This window comes from Pelodiscus sinensis, chromosome 23 (assembly GCF_052426305.1).
Source record: "Pelodiscus sinensis isolate ZL-2025 chromosome 23, ASM5242630v1, whole genome shotgun sequence".
NCBI classification, from domain to species: domain Eukaryota; kingdom Metazoa; phylum Chordata; order Testudines; family Trionychidae; genus Pelodiscus; species Pelodiscus sinensis.
Window position 1 is genome coordinate 21,833,212 of NC_143074.1, and position 15,864 is coordinate 21,849,075.

The 15,864-nt window shown below is 49.0% G+C and overlaps 1 protein-coding gene and 1 long non-coding RNA gene across 4 annotated transcripts in view; one reads left to right on the forward strand and one right to left on the reverse strand.

Annotated features, from left to right (window-relative positions):
* GSN (gelsolin) overlaps positions 1–15,864 on the reverse strand; it is a 50,286-nt gene that overhangs the window by 27,283 nt on the left and 7,139 nt on the right. The window lies entirely within an intron of this gene.
* The window catches only part of LOC112545416 (uncharacterized), a 32,390-nt gene continuing 28,513 nt past the window's right edge, over positions 11,988–15,864 (forward strand). The window contains exon 1 of one of the 2 annotated variants that reach the window (XR_003088878.3): positions 11,988–12,044. This is a non-coding gene — a long non-coding RNA (uncharacterized LOC112545416). Of the gene's footprint in view, positions 12,167–15,864 lie in introns of both variants that reach the window. The other variant, XR_003088876.3, reaches the window with a different exon arrangement.

Consider the following 15,864-nt stretch of genomic DNA (forward strand, 5'->3'; position numbering starts at 1 on the left):
GCAATACCTCTGCCACAGCCAATTCCTGGGGCTAGGGTTGCCAGGTGTCCAGTCCAGTATTTGTGGCCCCTGTCTGGTTAAAAAAAAAAAACCAGAAAATACTGGACATGTAAATACCGGTATTTCTGTTTTTCTTGGACAGAAGGCTGGCAGGGAGGAGGAGCACGGGAATTTAAAGGCACAGAGACCTTTTTTTTTTCTCAACAAGTTTGGTTTCATTTTTGGGGGGTTTTTTGGTCAACCAAATTTCTCCGCTACGTTCAGGATTTTTTGTGAAAGTATCTGGCAACCCTCCCTGGGGCACTTAGAGAAGAAAGAGTCTCAGCCAGGAGGGGGGTCCAGGGGTGGTGAGGCCACACTTCCACGGGCCGTGACTACTACTGAGACGCCAGCTGGCAGCCCTGGGGACCCTGATTAACATTTAACCGGTTAACTGACTAAGCAGGATCCCAGGCAGGGGACTGTTCCTGCTTCCAACCCTGCGTGAGGCTGGCTCCTGGCCCCAGCAACAAGCCGCGCAGGGCAGGCTGCTGGACCCGCATGGGGGCCCGACGGGGTTGGAGCAGCCCTCCATCCGCAGCAGGCCATGGGGGGCTGCTCCCAGGGAACTGGTTAACCATTCCATGGGGGATACTTACCAGTTAACCGGTTACCCGTTCACATCCCTAGTACTGAGGGGTTCGGCAGGGATACTAGTCAGGGTTCTTTCTGCCTCAGCCCGCAAATCCGCCCTTGCCAGAAGCCCCCATTTTCTTCTGATTAGACGCCCTCCAGGAAAGGGGCATTTGGTCTCCTTGTCCCAATTAATTCCTGGTGGCTCGTACAAGCTAGGAACCGGGGGGAGGCGGGGCTGTTGCAGTGACACTTTCTACGATACCAGGATCTGCACCGCAAGTGCCGCATTCCGGTTACAGTGTTACTATCCCTACTGGTTAAAAATGTGGCCTACCCTGCAAGCTGAGATAACAAGCATTTGTTAGTGGATTGGCTGAGGGGGGTGGACTCACTGTCCCTGACCGTGTATGTTTTCTCACATGCTGTCCAGTTCCCTCCCCAAACCCTGATGGGGTGCGGCTCCCACCACTTCTCCCCAGAGACAATTCAACAAACTCGTTTTTTCCCCCTAGGATCCAAGGGAAAAGTTCCTTTTCTTAAGTCCACCCCACTGCCCCAATGATACTTGAGTTTTGCGTCCCGAAAAAATGCTTCTTTATGGGCATTTAAGCCCTTCCTATCTTTGTCTTTCACACTCCGCTGTCATGCAGCCAAGCTACACTCCCACAGACCCCTATAAACCTGATCTTTCTGCACCGTACCCGTGTTTGTGGCACCTTGCACTATGTCTACCCTGCAGAATTTCTGCGTAAAAACTCACAGAGCATCCACACCTCAAGCGCATTTTTGCGCAAGAAAACTTACAGTGAACTGACAGAACAGAGGGGGTTTTGCGGTATAGGTATTCCTCTTTCCACGAGGAATAACTCCTTTTTGCGCAAAAAGGTGCGTGTGACAGGAAATGGGGGGGAGGGGTTGCGCAAAAACAGCCTATCGAAAGACGCACAGATGTCCTGGTGGCCATTCTGTTAATGACAATCAGAGCTTTTTTGCAAGTCTGGACGCTCTCTTGGGGTGCATCTACACTGAGCCTTTAGCTCGAAATCAGCTACACAATCTGAGCTACGCAACTCGCATCGCTTATTTCGAGTTAGTTTCGGAATAGCTTAGTTCGTCATTTGACAGGGCCAAATTTTGAAATAAACCACTATTCCGAAACATCCCTTCATCTTGGTGGAACAAGGTTTCCAGGGACGTCAGAATAGCGAGCCCGTTATATTTCAAAATAATGGGCCTGCTTAAAAGACGCGGAATAGCTACTTCGGGATACCGGGAATATCCCAAAACAGCACCACTGTCTAGACGTACTTTAAGGTGCCACAGGACGACTCGTTTTAAATTAAAGACGATCACAGCTATTCCCCCCCCACCGAAACGTCTTAATCGGTTTTGTTGCTCCGCTCTGAATTCTTTCCCTCCCCTTTGTCTATATGTTTCTGGTAATACATCCGGAGCTGCAGGCGCTTTAGATATACAAATAAAACCAAAATGGACGGAGAGGCGCTATCACCACTCAGGCCCATGCGAGACTCTGTGGGCACGTGTAGCCCAAAATCACATCTGTTCATTTTTCCTGTAAAATCCCACTGCCAAGTCAATTACAGGGTGAGATCTGACCCTGGCATCTGTACATCCAACAGCCTCTGCCTGCCTCCCTCCAAACACCGCCTGCAACAGCTACTAGCCAAAACCCCCTTTTAAAAGGTGGCAACAGGCACTGGAGAAGCATCTGGTGCCCGGGGAGAAAAGGGCGAAGGCTGCAGCCACGGCAGGAAAGAGGATACGTTTTCCAACGTTTTCCATTCAGCTCAAGCTTCTGATTTACACTCGACCACAGACATTCCAGCAGGCTCACCAAAGCTGAAGGAATGCGCAGATTCTCCCAACACATCAGCGACTTGCTGGCAACGCCAGAGCACAGCAGGCCACACTAAGCACAAAACAACAAAACTACCCTAACTGTTTGCAAATTAAAATCCCCTCAAGTGAGATCCAGGTTTAAAGAATCCAGGGGCCTGGCTATTCAAACAGCCCAATAGGAAGAAACAAACAAATATGTGTACGCAGGTCTTCCCGCAGAGCAGCTGCAGCTCAGAAAGCTGTAAGCTCAGCCACCATTCCAGGAAGATGAAGGCTTTTAGTTGCCTTTTATTTACTCATAATGGGGGAGGGAGAGGGTGGAAAATGACTGTTCCACATCTGGTTATAAACAGCCTAATTTGGAAAAACGGGTACAACAGGGAGAGTATCTTGGTTTAGAGAAAGGGGATGTGTGTGTCTGCGCTTGTATGTAAACAAAGTGGGAAGTGGTGGGTGGAATGAGCCGCAAAATGAGTTTCCCAAGCAAAGAGGAAAACAGTCCCTTGTGTTTCTGAAGCAAATTGGAGCGGGAGGAACCGAGTTAAATGCTTCGTGCAACCGTTCACAGGACTATTCAGGCCCGGCCAACGAGTGGGAGGGGCCCAAGGCAGCATGCTGTGATTGGCTGTGCTACATGGCCAGGCGGCTCCCAGCCAGGGCCACGAGCAAGCAGCCAGGCAAGCGGGCAATGGGCCACGCAGGGCCCAAGGCAACCGCCTTGCTCGCCTGGCCCTAAGGCCAGGCCTGTTACTATCCCACTGGGCACCTATTACTCTGCTACAGACCGTTCTGAAGAAACACTGTTTGAAGTAGAGGTGTGAATGGTTAACCAGGAAGCACCCCCCTTAACAGGTGATGTTGGCTACCTCAGCCAGAACAGCCTCCGTCCACTTGACAACTTTGGTCTCCCCCCCCTTTTTTTTTTTTCTCAACAGAGTTTTTTTCCTCAGTGTTTTTTTTGGTGGGGAGAGGGAGGTTCAGTATTTTTTGTTAAACCATCTGGCAACCCTAGCAGCAGGGGGAACCGTGCCAACCCGCTCCCGCCACCCCAGGCTTTTACTCGGTTAACTGGTTAAACATCGTGTCTGACCGGTTAACCAATTACACAGGAGTTTACATCCCTAGGGTGGAGCCGCTCCCCATCTGACACAGAATCCAGCTCAGAGGGGCCCAGCGTAGGCGGGGGGCACTCTGGCATGGGGCACTCCAGCCTGGCCGAAGCAGCCCCCGACTGCAGCGGGCCCGGCCTGACTCGCGCAGGGTGCCACAGGCCGGGTGCTCCGACCCAGCTCCCCACGAGCACTGGCTCCCGTCTAGCGCCTGTGCCGCTGCCTCTAAGACGCAGACAGTTTAGATGTCTCTCGAGATGATGGGGACGTACGTGGTTACACTAGGCATGGTAAAACGTGGGGGGGGGGTTGTAAACCTGTAACCGCTGAAAATGTCAGTGGTTACATGTTTACACATGGGGGGGAAGGCTCCGTGGGAGCCAGTGTTCGCAGGGAGCCAGCTTAGAAGCCGGCTCCCCCAGGACCATCAGCTCCTCTCTATCAGAGGCAGCAGTAGTGGCTGGGGGGGGGGAGCGGGAGGGACGAGAGGGGTGGCTGTATGTAATCCTGAAATCTAAGAGAGCTAACCAGCCACTTAATTTATTTCCCATATGAGCTTTTATTGCTGGGTCTCATTAGCAAGGGGTACGGCTATAAATTCTTTCCCTTCCGCGAAGCAAAGTACATGGTTTGATATCAGAAACTTGAGCCCTTCACATTGCAGGGAAGAACTTGGAAGTAAGTAAATCTCAAAGCTCCTTTTAGCTGCCTTGGTTGGACTGCATCCAGCATGCTGTGTCCAGTCTGCACAAGATCAGCCACAATATGCTGCTCTGTTTGCTTTATGCTGCCTGGTTCTTTAACTGGAATACCCTCTCTTTACCCACATGCCCACTCTACCCTGGAATGCCCCAGTCTAGCTGTGAAGCTGATTGCTTTGTGTTTTGAAAAAGAGAAATCAACTCACCACGAAGCAGCCAGTTTTTCTTTTCGTGTCCCAAAGAAACCAGCTCGCTGCGCTCATAAGCCCTTAGCTTCTGCAGTGCAAGGAATTCCATTTACAGTAATCGGGAAGCTGAGAGTTTGAGGGGTTTTTTGTTTTGTTAAACAAAGCTGTGGAACAATGCAAACCAAGCCGCTGTCTGCAGGCTGAACTACAGGTTGAACCTCTCTAGTTTGGGGCCAAACCAGAGAATTTGCCAAACCCCGGGAGGTCAAAATTGTCTAGCAGCATCACCAAGACTTCCACTGCTTGCTGGGCACTTAGAAGACATTTGGGGTCAATTAGAGCTAAAGAACAGCACAGAGCACTGAGCGCAAAGACTGGCGGCTGTAAACAAACTTTATGGGACCACAGGAAACTTGGCTACACCCATGCTAAGTGGACATCCGGATTACTGAAATCGTGCCGGACCACAGAAGTTGCCGGACCAGAGAGTGCCAGACTAGAGAAATTCAATCTGTACAAGAAATCACTTGCTGGCTAAACTGAGATGATAAAGGCGGCCTCGTTCACTGCAGCTGAATCCCAGGGAAGGTGCAGTTGGCATAGAAATGAATGACATTGTCACACCCACACTCTTGCCTTCTCTCCCCCTTTGTGCACACTCGTCTGGGTCTTGCAGCTCTTTAAAGACTAATTAGGGATAAGCTTTCATGTACCTGAGAAAGTGGGGTTTGACCCACAAAAGCCGACGCCCAAATAAAACTGCTGAGTCTTTGAGGTGCCACAAGACTCCTTGTTTGGAACCAGAATAACAGAGACCCCTCTCGGACTCGTCTGGGTCTGTCCCTTCCCTTTCCCTCACGCTTCATCTGACTCCTGCTGGCTGCTAACAAAAGGGGACCCTCCCCCTCCCCCCTGAAGCCCCAGCTGTCTCTGCTGTGGAGGCTGGGATCGGGGCAAGGAGTCTGGGGGAAGGCAGGCAGCAGGCTGGAGATGTAACCCTGACGGTCCCTAGTGACGGGCCAGCCTTATTCCAGGAGGTGTCCGACCCACATGTCTGCTGCAGTAAGTACCCCTTGGAAGCAGCACCCTGCAGGCCCGCCCACAGCCGTCTGTGAAAGGCAGTTCTCTAGCTCAGACACTCGGCTGCCTTTGCACAGCCCTGGAGTGGGAGGGGAGCCGGGCAGAGATGCACACCCCGAGGGAAGGCTCGGGGCTGTTTCGCCCCGGGGAGCTCCGGGTTCCCAGATTCCTTTCTGGACTGCAAGGAAAACCCCTCCATGCAGCTGGTGTGCAGGGGAGGTAGTCAAAGCCCTGCCTCCTCATCACCCCCTTTGGGACGCTATGCACCTTCCGGGTGACAACTCCCATGACCGTGCACTGGAAAGTCTCTTAGGCTACGTCTCCACGACAAGTTTTCTTGGCAAAAAATATGCTAATGAGGGACTCATTTGCCTGAGTCGTGATCTCATTTGCATATTTTCTGCCAATCCATTTTTGCACTAGGGGTTTTTGCGCAAAAACAAGCCGCATGGACGTTTTCTTTTTGCGCAAAAACCCCTTTTCCCGCAAGTTCCGTATACATGCATCAGGATCTTGCGGGAAAAGGGGGTTTTGCGCAAAAAGAAAACGTCCACGCGGCTTGTTTTTGCGCAAAAACCCCTAGTGCAAAAACAGATCAGCAGAAAATGTGCAAATGAGATTGTGACTCATGCAAATGAGTCCCTCATTAGCATATTTTTGCCAAAAAACCGCATAGGGTAGATGCAGCCTTAGAGAGCCCCTCTGAAGGGCACATGGGAAACAGTCAGTGCATTCTTTCCCTGACCTGTATGCGATCCTAGCGTGGCATAGGCTCTGAGTCTATTAACCCTTTTCCAGATGAAGGGGGGGACTTCCCAGCATGCATCTCTGCAGACAGGAAACAACAAGTCTGTGGTCAGGACAGGCAGGCCTGGACTGAAATAAGGCTTTTCAGTTCACAAAGTCCTGCCCCAAGCTAGACGTTGGAACGAACCCCTCTACCCAGCCTAGCTACTTGCTGCTGAGCGTGGTAGCCTGCTGGAGAGCCCCGGGAGCCAACTGCGCCTCCTTCTGGAGAGGAGCGCTCCAGCCGGCTCTTCCCGGAGCTCTGCGCCGGGGCAAACCATCTTCCTTTCACCTCTGGCGTTCACACGAGCCCAGAAGTTGAGCCCAGGTTTGCAGAGAACTTTTTGAGGAACCTGGTCTGAGTTTGTAACGAAAGCTGAAACCACAGTAACGTGAGCTTGGCTGGAACATTTTACAGAGCTCTCCCCAAGTCTTCATCATGCATTATATTTGTCCTTCATCACTGAGCTCTCTGCATTGTGCAGAATACAATCAATGACCTGGTTAAAATAATAACAGTAAGTGGCCCTGTAAATTACTACAGCGATAACACCGGGTTCAAGAATAGCAAGATGGCTTGCGCCAACATACTTGTCCAAACGTCCTGCTCATAGAAAAATGGTTCCTTAAAAGAGGGATTTTTTTTCAAGTTAGGTACTCAGGAAAGTAAGAGCTGCAAAGTTCTTGTCTGTCCTATACATGTTCCACTCAATGGAAAAAAAGCCTTAATTACATGTTTGTATGAATGGCTTTGCGAATATTCTGGACATTTTTTAGATATATTTTCCTTTTGGCTTAGTAAAGGCTTTTACAATCTGTCTGATTTTATCCAGAGACACAGAAAAGCCAGTGTCACAGGTATAATCACGAACGATGCAGCAATGTGTTTTCTATGTCTATATAATGTCCATGGAGCCTACTGTTCTGTGGATACGCTGCTCCTATGTTATTTGACATTGCCTAACTTCCTACCTTGAACTCTTCCTCCGCTGCTTCTGCTGCAGCCTTATTTTGCTTTTGTTACTTGAAAAGTGCGTATTTTGCACATCGCTTTCTACTCAGCTTATAGTTTCCAAACACACTTTACAAGAGTATTGTTCTGCTAGAAAGACAGGAGGGCAGTGTGGCAGGGCTCTATTAATGGGAATAACCCCTGGCTGGCTTTACTGACCTTTTGTCTACCGACTAATGCTGCTTTGCATGGTTATAAATAGCTAGTTAGAGAAAAGCATCAAGAATAAAAAGCACAAGCAGCCTTGCTCTGGACTTCCAGCTGCAACGGACAAGCTGGTTCGGAAGGCAGATAACAGAAAACTCTTTGGCAAGCATTGTGCAGGGTTATTCTCCATAATCAAGTCTGCACGTAGGTTCAAGCTGCTGGATGCAGAGAGCAGCAATCACTGAGAAGTCTCACTTTTCTCACTTTTCTCCACATCCGTTCTGCACCAGCGATCAGTGAAAAGCCTTGGTGAATTTGCCACAAAGGGAGGGAATTTGCACTGTGGGATCAGCAAAGCATCTCTGCAGCTTTACAGAAACCCTGTCATACTCCACAAGACAGCATAGTGACAGAGAGCAATTCGGTACTTAACAGCTGATGACACTGCATCCTGGAAACAAATATTTGTCTTTATTTTTTCTGGCGCTTTGCCAAATGTGGGTATTGCGTGAGTAACAAAGTCTTAAGTCAGCCACGAAAAACCAACTATATGGACTTTCAGGTTTATCACCACAGTGACAAACACTGAAAAATATCTGAAACGGTAGACTGGATCCGTCTTTGCTCTCCACACAGCACTAAATTCACATATACACAAGTAAAAACAAACCCGCTTGAGGACAACCATGGTGACTCCATAATCTATTTTAGTTTTGTCTCTCACTGTCTGAGGAACAGCATTGCTAATGGGGTTCAGAATACTGGCTGCTCTTAGCTTATGCCTGCTATGAACAGTAACTACTGCGCTAAGAATTCATAATAATAAAAACCAACATCCATGTGGAATATATAAAAACATGGTACAAATGTACATTTAAAACAAAATTCAGGACACGAACTGAAGGGGGCTTTATTAAAATTTCAGAACATTCAACTTGACAGTGTCCTTTCAGCAGCTCTCCCTTCAACTTTAAAAACTAAATCCTATAGGGAACAGATTAAAATCCCCACCCCCCTAAAGTTTAGCAATGTCTTTGTCATGAGCAAAGTTGAGTTTTGCAGTCTCTGATTATAATTCCTTTGGGATTCTTTTAACCAATGAGAATAGCTAGGTGAAACAGGACAAATTATAATATGCTTATTCTGGGTGCAGCCTACCTGTGGAACTCCTTGCCAAAGGATAATGTGAAGGCCAAGACTGTAATAGAGTTTTAAAAACTAGATAAGTTCATGGAGGATAGGTCCATCAATGCCTGAAGAAGGGCCACACTTGCCGCCCACTCATTAGTGTAGGTTGCCCATCACTGGGCTAACAAGTGTGTCCAGCTTGGTGCAGTTACACAGAAATAAGAATGACACATCTCTTTAGTAAAAGATAAGTGACAGTACGAGAAGAGAGGCTACAACCTGCTTTAATGCCTTTGCCCAGCAATAGCGGATGAGGCATTTTGCAATGTTAGAAGCAACCTGGCTCTTCTTTCAGAGAAGGAAAGAACGTCTCTGTGCAACATCTGTGGATCTCGCCAAAGCAGAGGTTGGAGGTAAACAAGTCTGGATCTGCACTGAGCCTGTAGCTTTTCATCTAGGCTAGCTGAGAGAGACGGAGGAGCCTCATTGCCTGTTACTCTGAATCTTTTGTGGCCATTTATATGTATGCAGAGGGAGAGAGGGTGAAGCGCGCAAGTCAGAACTGTGACATGTTTACCCTTCCTTGGCATGGTGTCATGGTGATGCAACATGCAAGTCTATGGAGAATCAAACCCACTGTTCCTCATACTATCCCACGGGACCAGAAGTGCAGCCAGCTAAGAGAAAGGCTCTGACCTTCTGCAGGAGTGTCACTAAAATGGGTGTTGATGGCAGAGCTCCTCAGCACCCCTAAAAATCCATCTCCAAAGCTGAGATCCTGAAAACCAGTGGCCACTTTTAACCCAAGAGACGTGCCCTTGGCCACAAAGGGTGTGTGTGACAGAACCAGGAAGAGAGAGGCCAGATCACCTGACCTGATCTCAAAGACCCGTACGTCAGCCTCAAGACTTTCCCGCCTTTCGCGCCACTTGCTGAATTCCAGCTTTCAAGCAGGCCCGAGTGCCTCTCTCAATCACTTAAGCGACCGGTGATTGCTTCAGTTGTGAAAGTCAAATCCTACCCCCTCTTTACAGATGGCGCACACACTTTGGCTATGTCTACGCTACAGGCTTGTTGCGCAAGAAGCTTTTTGCGGAAGAAATCTTCCGCAAAATCTTTGTGCGCAAGAGCACGTCCGCACTACAAAAGCGCATCGAAAAAGTGATGCGCTTTTGTGCAAGAGAGCGTCCAGACTGCACGGACTCTCTCTCAAAAGGAAACTCTGATTGCTATGCACAGAATGGCCACCAGGATACCTGTGCGTTTTTCACTTGCCTCTTTCTGCGCAAAAATCCCCTATTCCCCATCCACACACACCTTTTTGTTCAAGAGCTTTTGTGCAGGTATTCTGCTTTCCCAAAGTGCACCTATATACACACACACAAATCCTTTTAAGAGAGTTTGTTCCTGATTACAGGTGTAAACGCATCTTACTGGAATCTATCCAGAGCACCTTCTCCAAATGGCAGAAGACCTGGTTATTTATTCTACAAGAACGAGGCTCTTTTGACATGCTTCCCACTGTGGTAAACATGTAAACAAGAATCTGCTTTTGGCATAGTAGCCCAGAATTATTTTTTCACCGCAGCCCTATTGGGCACAACTGGCCTGGATATGCACACTGCCACATGCTGGCTTCTAGAGACAGACGTATGTACCCAGTGATATACAATTCTCCACAACAATCTTGCCACAGTATAAACTGCTTTAAGATTGGGAGGCAACAGCAAAACACAAAAGCTGAGCTGTCGATGTAAGAGGTAGTCACACGCCCAGGCTCTAAACAGCGTCAGCTGGAGGGAAACAGACACATGTTCTCCCCACCAGCCCCCATAACACCACACAAACAGGAGCAACGTTTTCCAGGGTCAGGTGATTCTTTGGACTCCTGGAATGGTAAAGCTGGCAAAGCTGTACGTCCCCCCACAATGAAGATTTTCTTGTTCCATTCACTAACAGTGGGACACTGCGGCAAAAAAGGCAAACACGAGTCTGGGAGGCATTTACAGGAGTGTTGAGAGCAAGATACGAGAAGTCGTTCTTCCGCTCTGCTCTGTGCTGATTAGGCCTCAGTTGGAGTATTGTGTCCAGTTCTGGGCACCACATTCAGGGCTGGCCTTACCATGAGGCGAACTGAGGCAGCCGCCTCAGGTGCCAGACTGGGAAGGGCACCACTAGGACCCAGAGTGTAGAAAATTGTGTCTGTTGCTGATGCGTATGTATTCTCTCTGCTCTAGATGCACAGAGACGGTGCAGTGCTGTGCTGGAGGAAGGAGGGCACAAGAAACTTTTCAAAGTTTTGGCCCAAGCGAGGGGGTATGGGGGCGTCATTTGAGCTCCCCGCCTCAAGTGCCAAAATGTTGTGGGCCGGCCCTGACCACGTCAAGAAAGACGTTGAGAAATTGGAGAGGGTCCAGAGAAAAACGATTAAAGGTCTAGAAAACATGAGCTGTGAGGGAAGACTAAAAGGGGACAGGATAGCGGTTTTCAAGTACTTAAAAGGGTGTTACAAGGAGGAGGGAAAAAAATTGGCCTCTGAGGACAGGAGAAGCAGCAAATGGGCTTAAATTGTGGCAAGGGAGGTTTAGGTTGGACATTAGGAAAAATATCCTATCAGGGTGGTTAAATACTGGAATAAATTGCCTAGGGAGGTTGTGGAATCTCCACCACTGGAGACAGTTAAGAGTAGGTTAGACAGACACCTGTCAGGGATGATCTAGATGGTGCTCGTGTAACCCACACGTCTACTGAGTGTGGTTCACTGTCCCATGGAATGGCATTTAGACCACTTACAGAGAGAGAGAAGAAGAAGTGAGCTCTACAGCCTAAGCTGGGAGCCAACTGGCTTTATAGCTCAAGCTGTAGACGACTCCTACACTCAGCTCCAAAGGGCCCAGGTTCAGTTCTGCCTACTGCCAGTTATACATGCTCCTGCTAGGAGGGCAGGGGACTAGATTTGATTTAACCCTCTCCAGGTCTATGATTCTATAATCTACTAGCCAAATCAAGGCTCAAGAAATAAGTCACAGAAAGGAACTGGAATCCATGCCAGAAATGCCCATCCGAGGAGTTGGGATGAAATACGTCTCCAGGGGTGTAGACCAGGGCCCTCCACTGTAACACAAAACTGGAGGATACAAGTTGTTCAGGCTGGTAAACTCTGACAACAAAGTGCTGATATCTGCCCAGCAAGGGGTGAGAGGTAGAAGTGGTTCCTAGGTTTGCACAGGAGTGGCCCGAGGCCGGCTGGTGCCCTAGGTGGGGAGGTGCAATTCCTGCCCCTGCCTGCACAGCTGTCAATGGCTGTGATGACATCACAAGGTGCCCCTGGAACTCCATGACATCATCATTGGACACCTGGGGCAGTGGTGCCCTAGGCAACGGCCTGGCTCACGGGCCACCCCTGGGTTTGCAGAGGGTATGTTTGCGATTTAGCTATAACTTTGTCATATCATAGTAGTCGACCTTCTCTGAGTGCAAGCGCTAAGCACTAATCCCTATGGTGTCTACAACTTATGCTACCCATAGTGCCCGTGACAGGTAAGGGTCACAACTGCGCTGGTCAGCAAGCACCCATGTCCCAACTGTCTGCTTCCCCCCTTTACAAGCCCTAAAGCAGCATTGAAAATATACAGCCTAAACTTAAGGAAGCTCAAACCTATATGTTCAAGACCCAAAATAAGTCTCAGGGTAGGGAGATTGTTTTAATTCTTGCCACATGTCCTTTGCTTAGATCAGCCACTATGTAAGCCCTCGGTGCTTGCATTTAGTTTTTGGTTCGTTCATCTCAATCACCAGTTCTCGACCTGCGTGCTACTTGCGGCCCAATCAGCATACAGCTGCAGTCCATGTGACATGCTCAGGGCCAGACAGTATATATACTGCATAAATGCAGCCCCCATTAACACAGAGACAGCTGCATATGCAGCCCACATTACAGGGAAAGCCACTGTTCTAAATACAAGCAAAACAAACTGCCTGCCAATCAAACATTTCTCAAGCCCCTACCCCAAATGCTCACAAGCACAAATTGTCCCTGTTTTTGCTACAGCATCTTTCTTAAAAGCAACTCCGCTTTTACTCCGCTGCTTTCAGGGTGTGTCTCCCCATGGAGCTATGCTGGGAGAGCGGTATAGCACAGTAGGCGTAATGAGAGAGGCAGTGTAGTCTACTAAATAGAGTATTGGACTGGGCCTCAGACTACACCAGTTAATTCATGGCTTGCCGCTGACTTCGGGTGAGTTCATTCAGTTCTTTGTGCCTCTTTTTCTCCCCTCTGGTTACTTGGGCAGCAATTTGGAGCAGAAACGGTCTCTCTCAGTGTTTATACAACATCTCTCACGCTGGAGACCCCGATCTACGACTGAAATGGAACACAAACAACTTTTGTTGCAAGCGGAATGCGGCAGGTTAGCTGTTGTTAATCCTTCTTGCCGGTGGCTCATCCCTCCTGAAGCAAAATTGAAAGTAAACATTTTCAGGCCTCTGGGGAGAAGAGGTTAATTACGGCCTCTCCGTCCAGGGACTGTGGTTACACTGGTTGTTAAATGCAGAGTGCTCATCTGTCCGCACGCAGTTTTCACTCATGCCGCTCTGTAAATCTAAAGGACCAGCTGAATCTTTTCTATTAGGTCTCTCTCAAGAAACAACAAACTTCGGTGCAATTACGGTATTCACCAGACACTCCTGAGCAGCCAGGACTGGAGTGCTTGATTTAGTTGCAGAAGAGAGTCCAGCCACAACCCAAGCTAAGGAAGTAGACCCTTTCCAGCTAGCGGTTAGTAATCTCTGCCCGCCAGTCCCTAGAAGGCAATATCATTAACACTACGGAACCAACGTGCTGCCTGGTTCCTCTTCCCATGAAGGTGTGTCGAGTTCTCCTTGCAGCGATGACACAGAGAGCTCGGGAAGGGGTTTTTTTGTAAGTCTGAACTTTTAGTGTTGAGGAACCTAAGTGTTCCTCAGGCTTTGTCCACACTTAACACGTCAAAATGCAGCCGCAGCAGGGCTTTGAATTGAAAGCGTGGGCATGACACAACCGCTACACAAACCACCTCCACGAGGGGAGTAGCTGACAACAGTGGGAATGCAGCTCCCAGCCTTGTGGCTTGGTTCACACTGGTGCTTTACAGCGCTGTTGCCTGTTGCGCTGGAGCGGAAGTGGGGTTTCCACACCCGAGCCAGACAGTTACAGGCCAATGTAGACTTGGCCTCAGATCAGAAAGCAGGAAAAAGAACAAAGCCCCCAAATGATTTTGATTTCAGCTACGATGTGGGTCTTTGTCCAATCCGAAAGAGTTTGCTTCTTTTGGATGATTCACTTCCGCCTGTGTTTTCTAGATTTTGTTTTGAATCGTGGCTATCATTTTGGGGTGGAAACATTCACCCATATGTTTAAACTGTCGGATGATTTCCCACGGACTCGCTCCTAATATGGAGGAGCACGTCTCTCTCCAGTAACAGCTGGGCACAGAATGGACCCTGCCATGCCTGAAATTAATCGGGATTCTTCAGGCTCCCCCTCGAGGAGATGGATGATCACAAACCCAGATCGTCCTAAAGACTGGGGCAGGAAGGGAGTTACTTTTCCAGGCAGGGAGGCAGGAAGGAATCAGTTTTCTTGAGAGTTCACCAAAGCAAGTTCTTCTCCCACCCCAACACGGCTCAGAGTTCTGTCGGCGTCACTGACGCCTGCTCGGAATATCTCGCACACATCCAACTGGACGCCCCTCGGTGTAGCTGCAAACAGAGAGAACCGCTACGCCTAGGCAGAATGATCCCTGGGACCACAGAGAGCTACCGTTATCACTTCACGGGGCCAATACTGACCTGCTAGAGATGGAGGTGACATTTCAAGTTCTCCATACTGCTCCACAAAGCCTGCTCGCAAAACCTTGTGCCATACGCTACAAAGAATCACCGGCTGCCCTGCAATTAGCGCAAATTAGTCCCTGTGAAAGACAGTCACAGGCTAGCGCTTTCCTTCCCCCGGAGCCTACCTTTGTGTCAGTCACAAGTGATTTCCCCAGGGAAGGTGTGTCCCTAGAAATTTAATATTTGTACAGATACGAGGCCAGTCTGTTGCTTTCCTTAACTGGGTGCCGAAAACTCATAACTTCTCCAGGAGCCTGCTATGACTCAGTATTACTAGGCACACCTACGACACCTGAAGGAATCAGGTCGAAGGGTAGGCAATTCAATTCTAGAAACAGGTGCTTCTGAAATGCCTATTCTATAGCCACAGTAGCCTTGAGCTAGAGTGTGGGAGCCTGACAATGCAACGTGGGTGCCCTGGGAAAACCAGCTAATTTATTAAAACACCTGTTAAAAACCCACCCTGAAAAATAATCCTCTCTCAATAGAACTAGCAAACAAGCGGTGCTCTGCAAACAGAACAGGTACAGGTTACAGCAGGTATAAGCTCTTTTGGGCAGGGTTCACAGCTTCATATATGTTTACATCACCCCTCCCATAATGCTCCCGAGGGCAGAAGGCAAGAGTAAATCAATAGCAATGTATGTGGGAACAGGTGCACAGAGCGGAATACGTAAGCACTTGGTGGGGGAGTTACAGTAGACAGAGTCCTCCAGCCGTGTGCTAACAGGAAGCCTGACAAACCTACCCCGCCAACCCAGACATCAGGAATTGGGATGTGATGTCAATATCGTCTGTTTGCCAACATGCCTTTCCAAAGGCAGGGGGTGAACAGGTAATGTCTTCCGCAGTCTAAGGCCCGTGCGGCATTTGCCCCTGCTGACTTATTGCTTTTATTTTCCCTTTTCCTGTGAAAAATCTCTTCTCCCCATATTTTCTAGGGCTTGGATGGAGACGCCCACAGGAAATCAAGTGTAGGAAGCAGGGTAGGCACGCTGCACTCCAGCAAAAACAAGGAGGCGTCCTGTGGCATTTTGCAGGCGAACACCTTTCTTTGGGTGTAAGCTATCGTGGGCGGGGACCCACTTTGTCACTTCAAAAGCTGACGCCCAAATAACAGTGCTGGCCTTTAAAGTGCCCCAGGACTCCTGGTTGTTTTTGCTGAAACAGACTAACCCAGCGACCCCTCTCAAGCTTGTCACACTCCATTTCGTTCTCCTTTCTGTCTTGCTCTGGGTTTTCTTTTTCCCGGTGTTGCGTTAAAGGAGCTTTCTGCTCAGAGAACACTTTTGGAAAGACACGTTTTTCATTCCAACAAACTCCACAGGCTGTGCGAGTCAGTGTGATCGCTGGGGAGCAGCCTG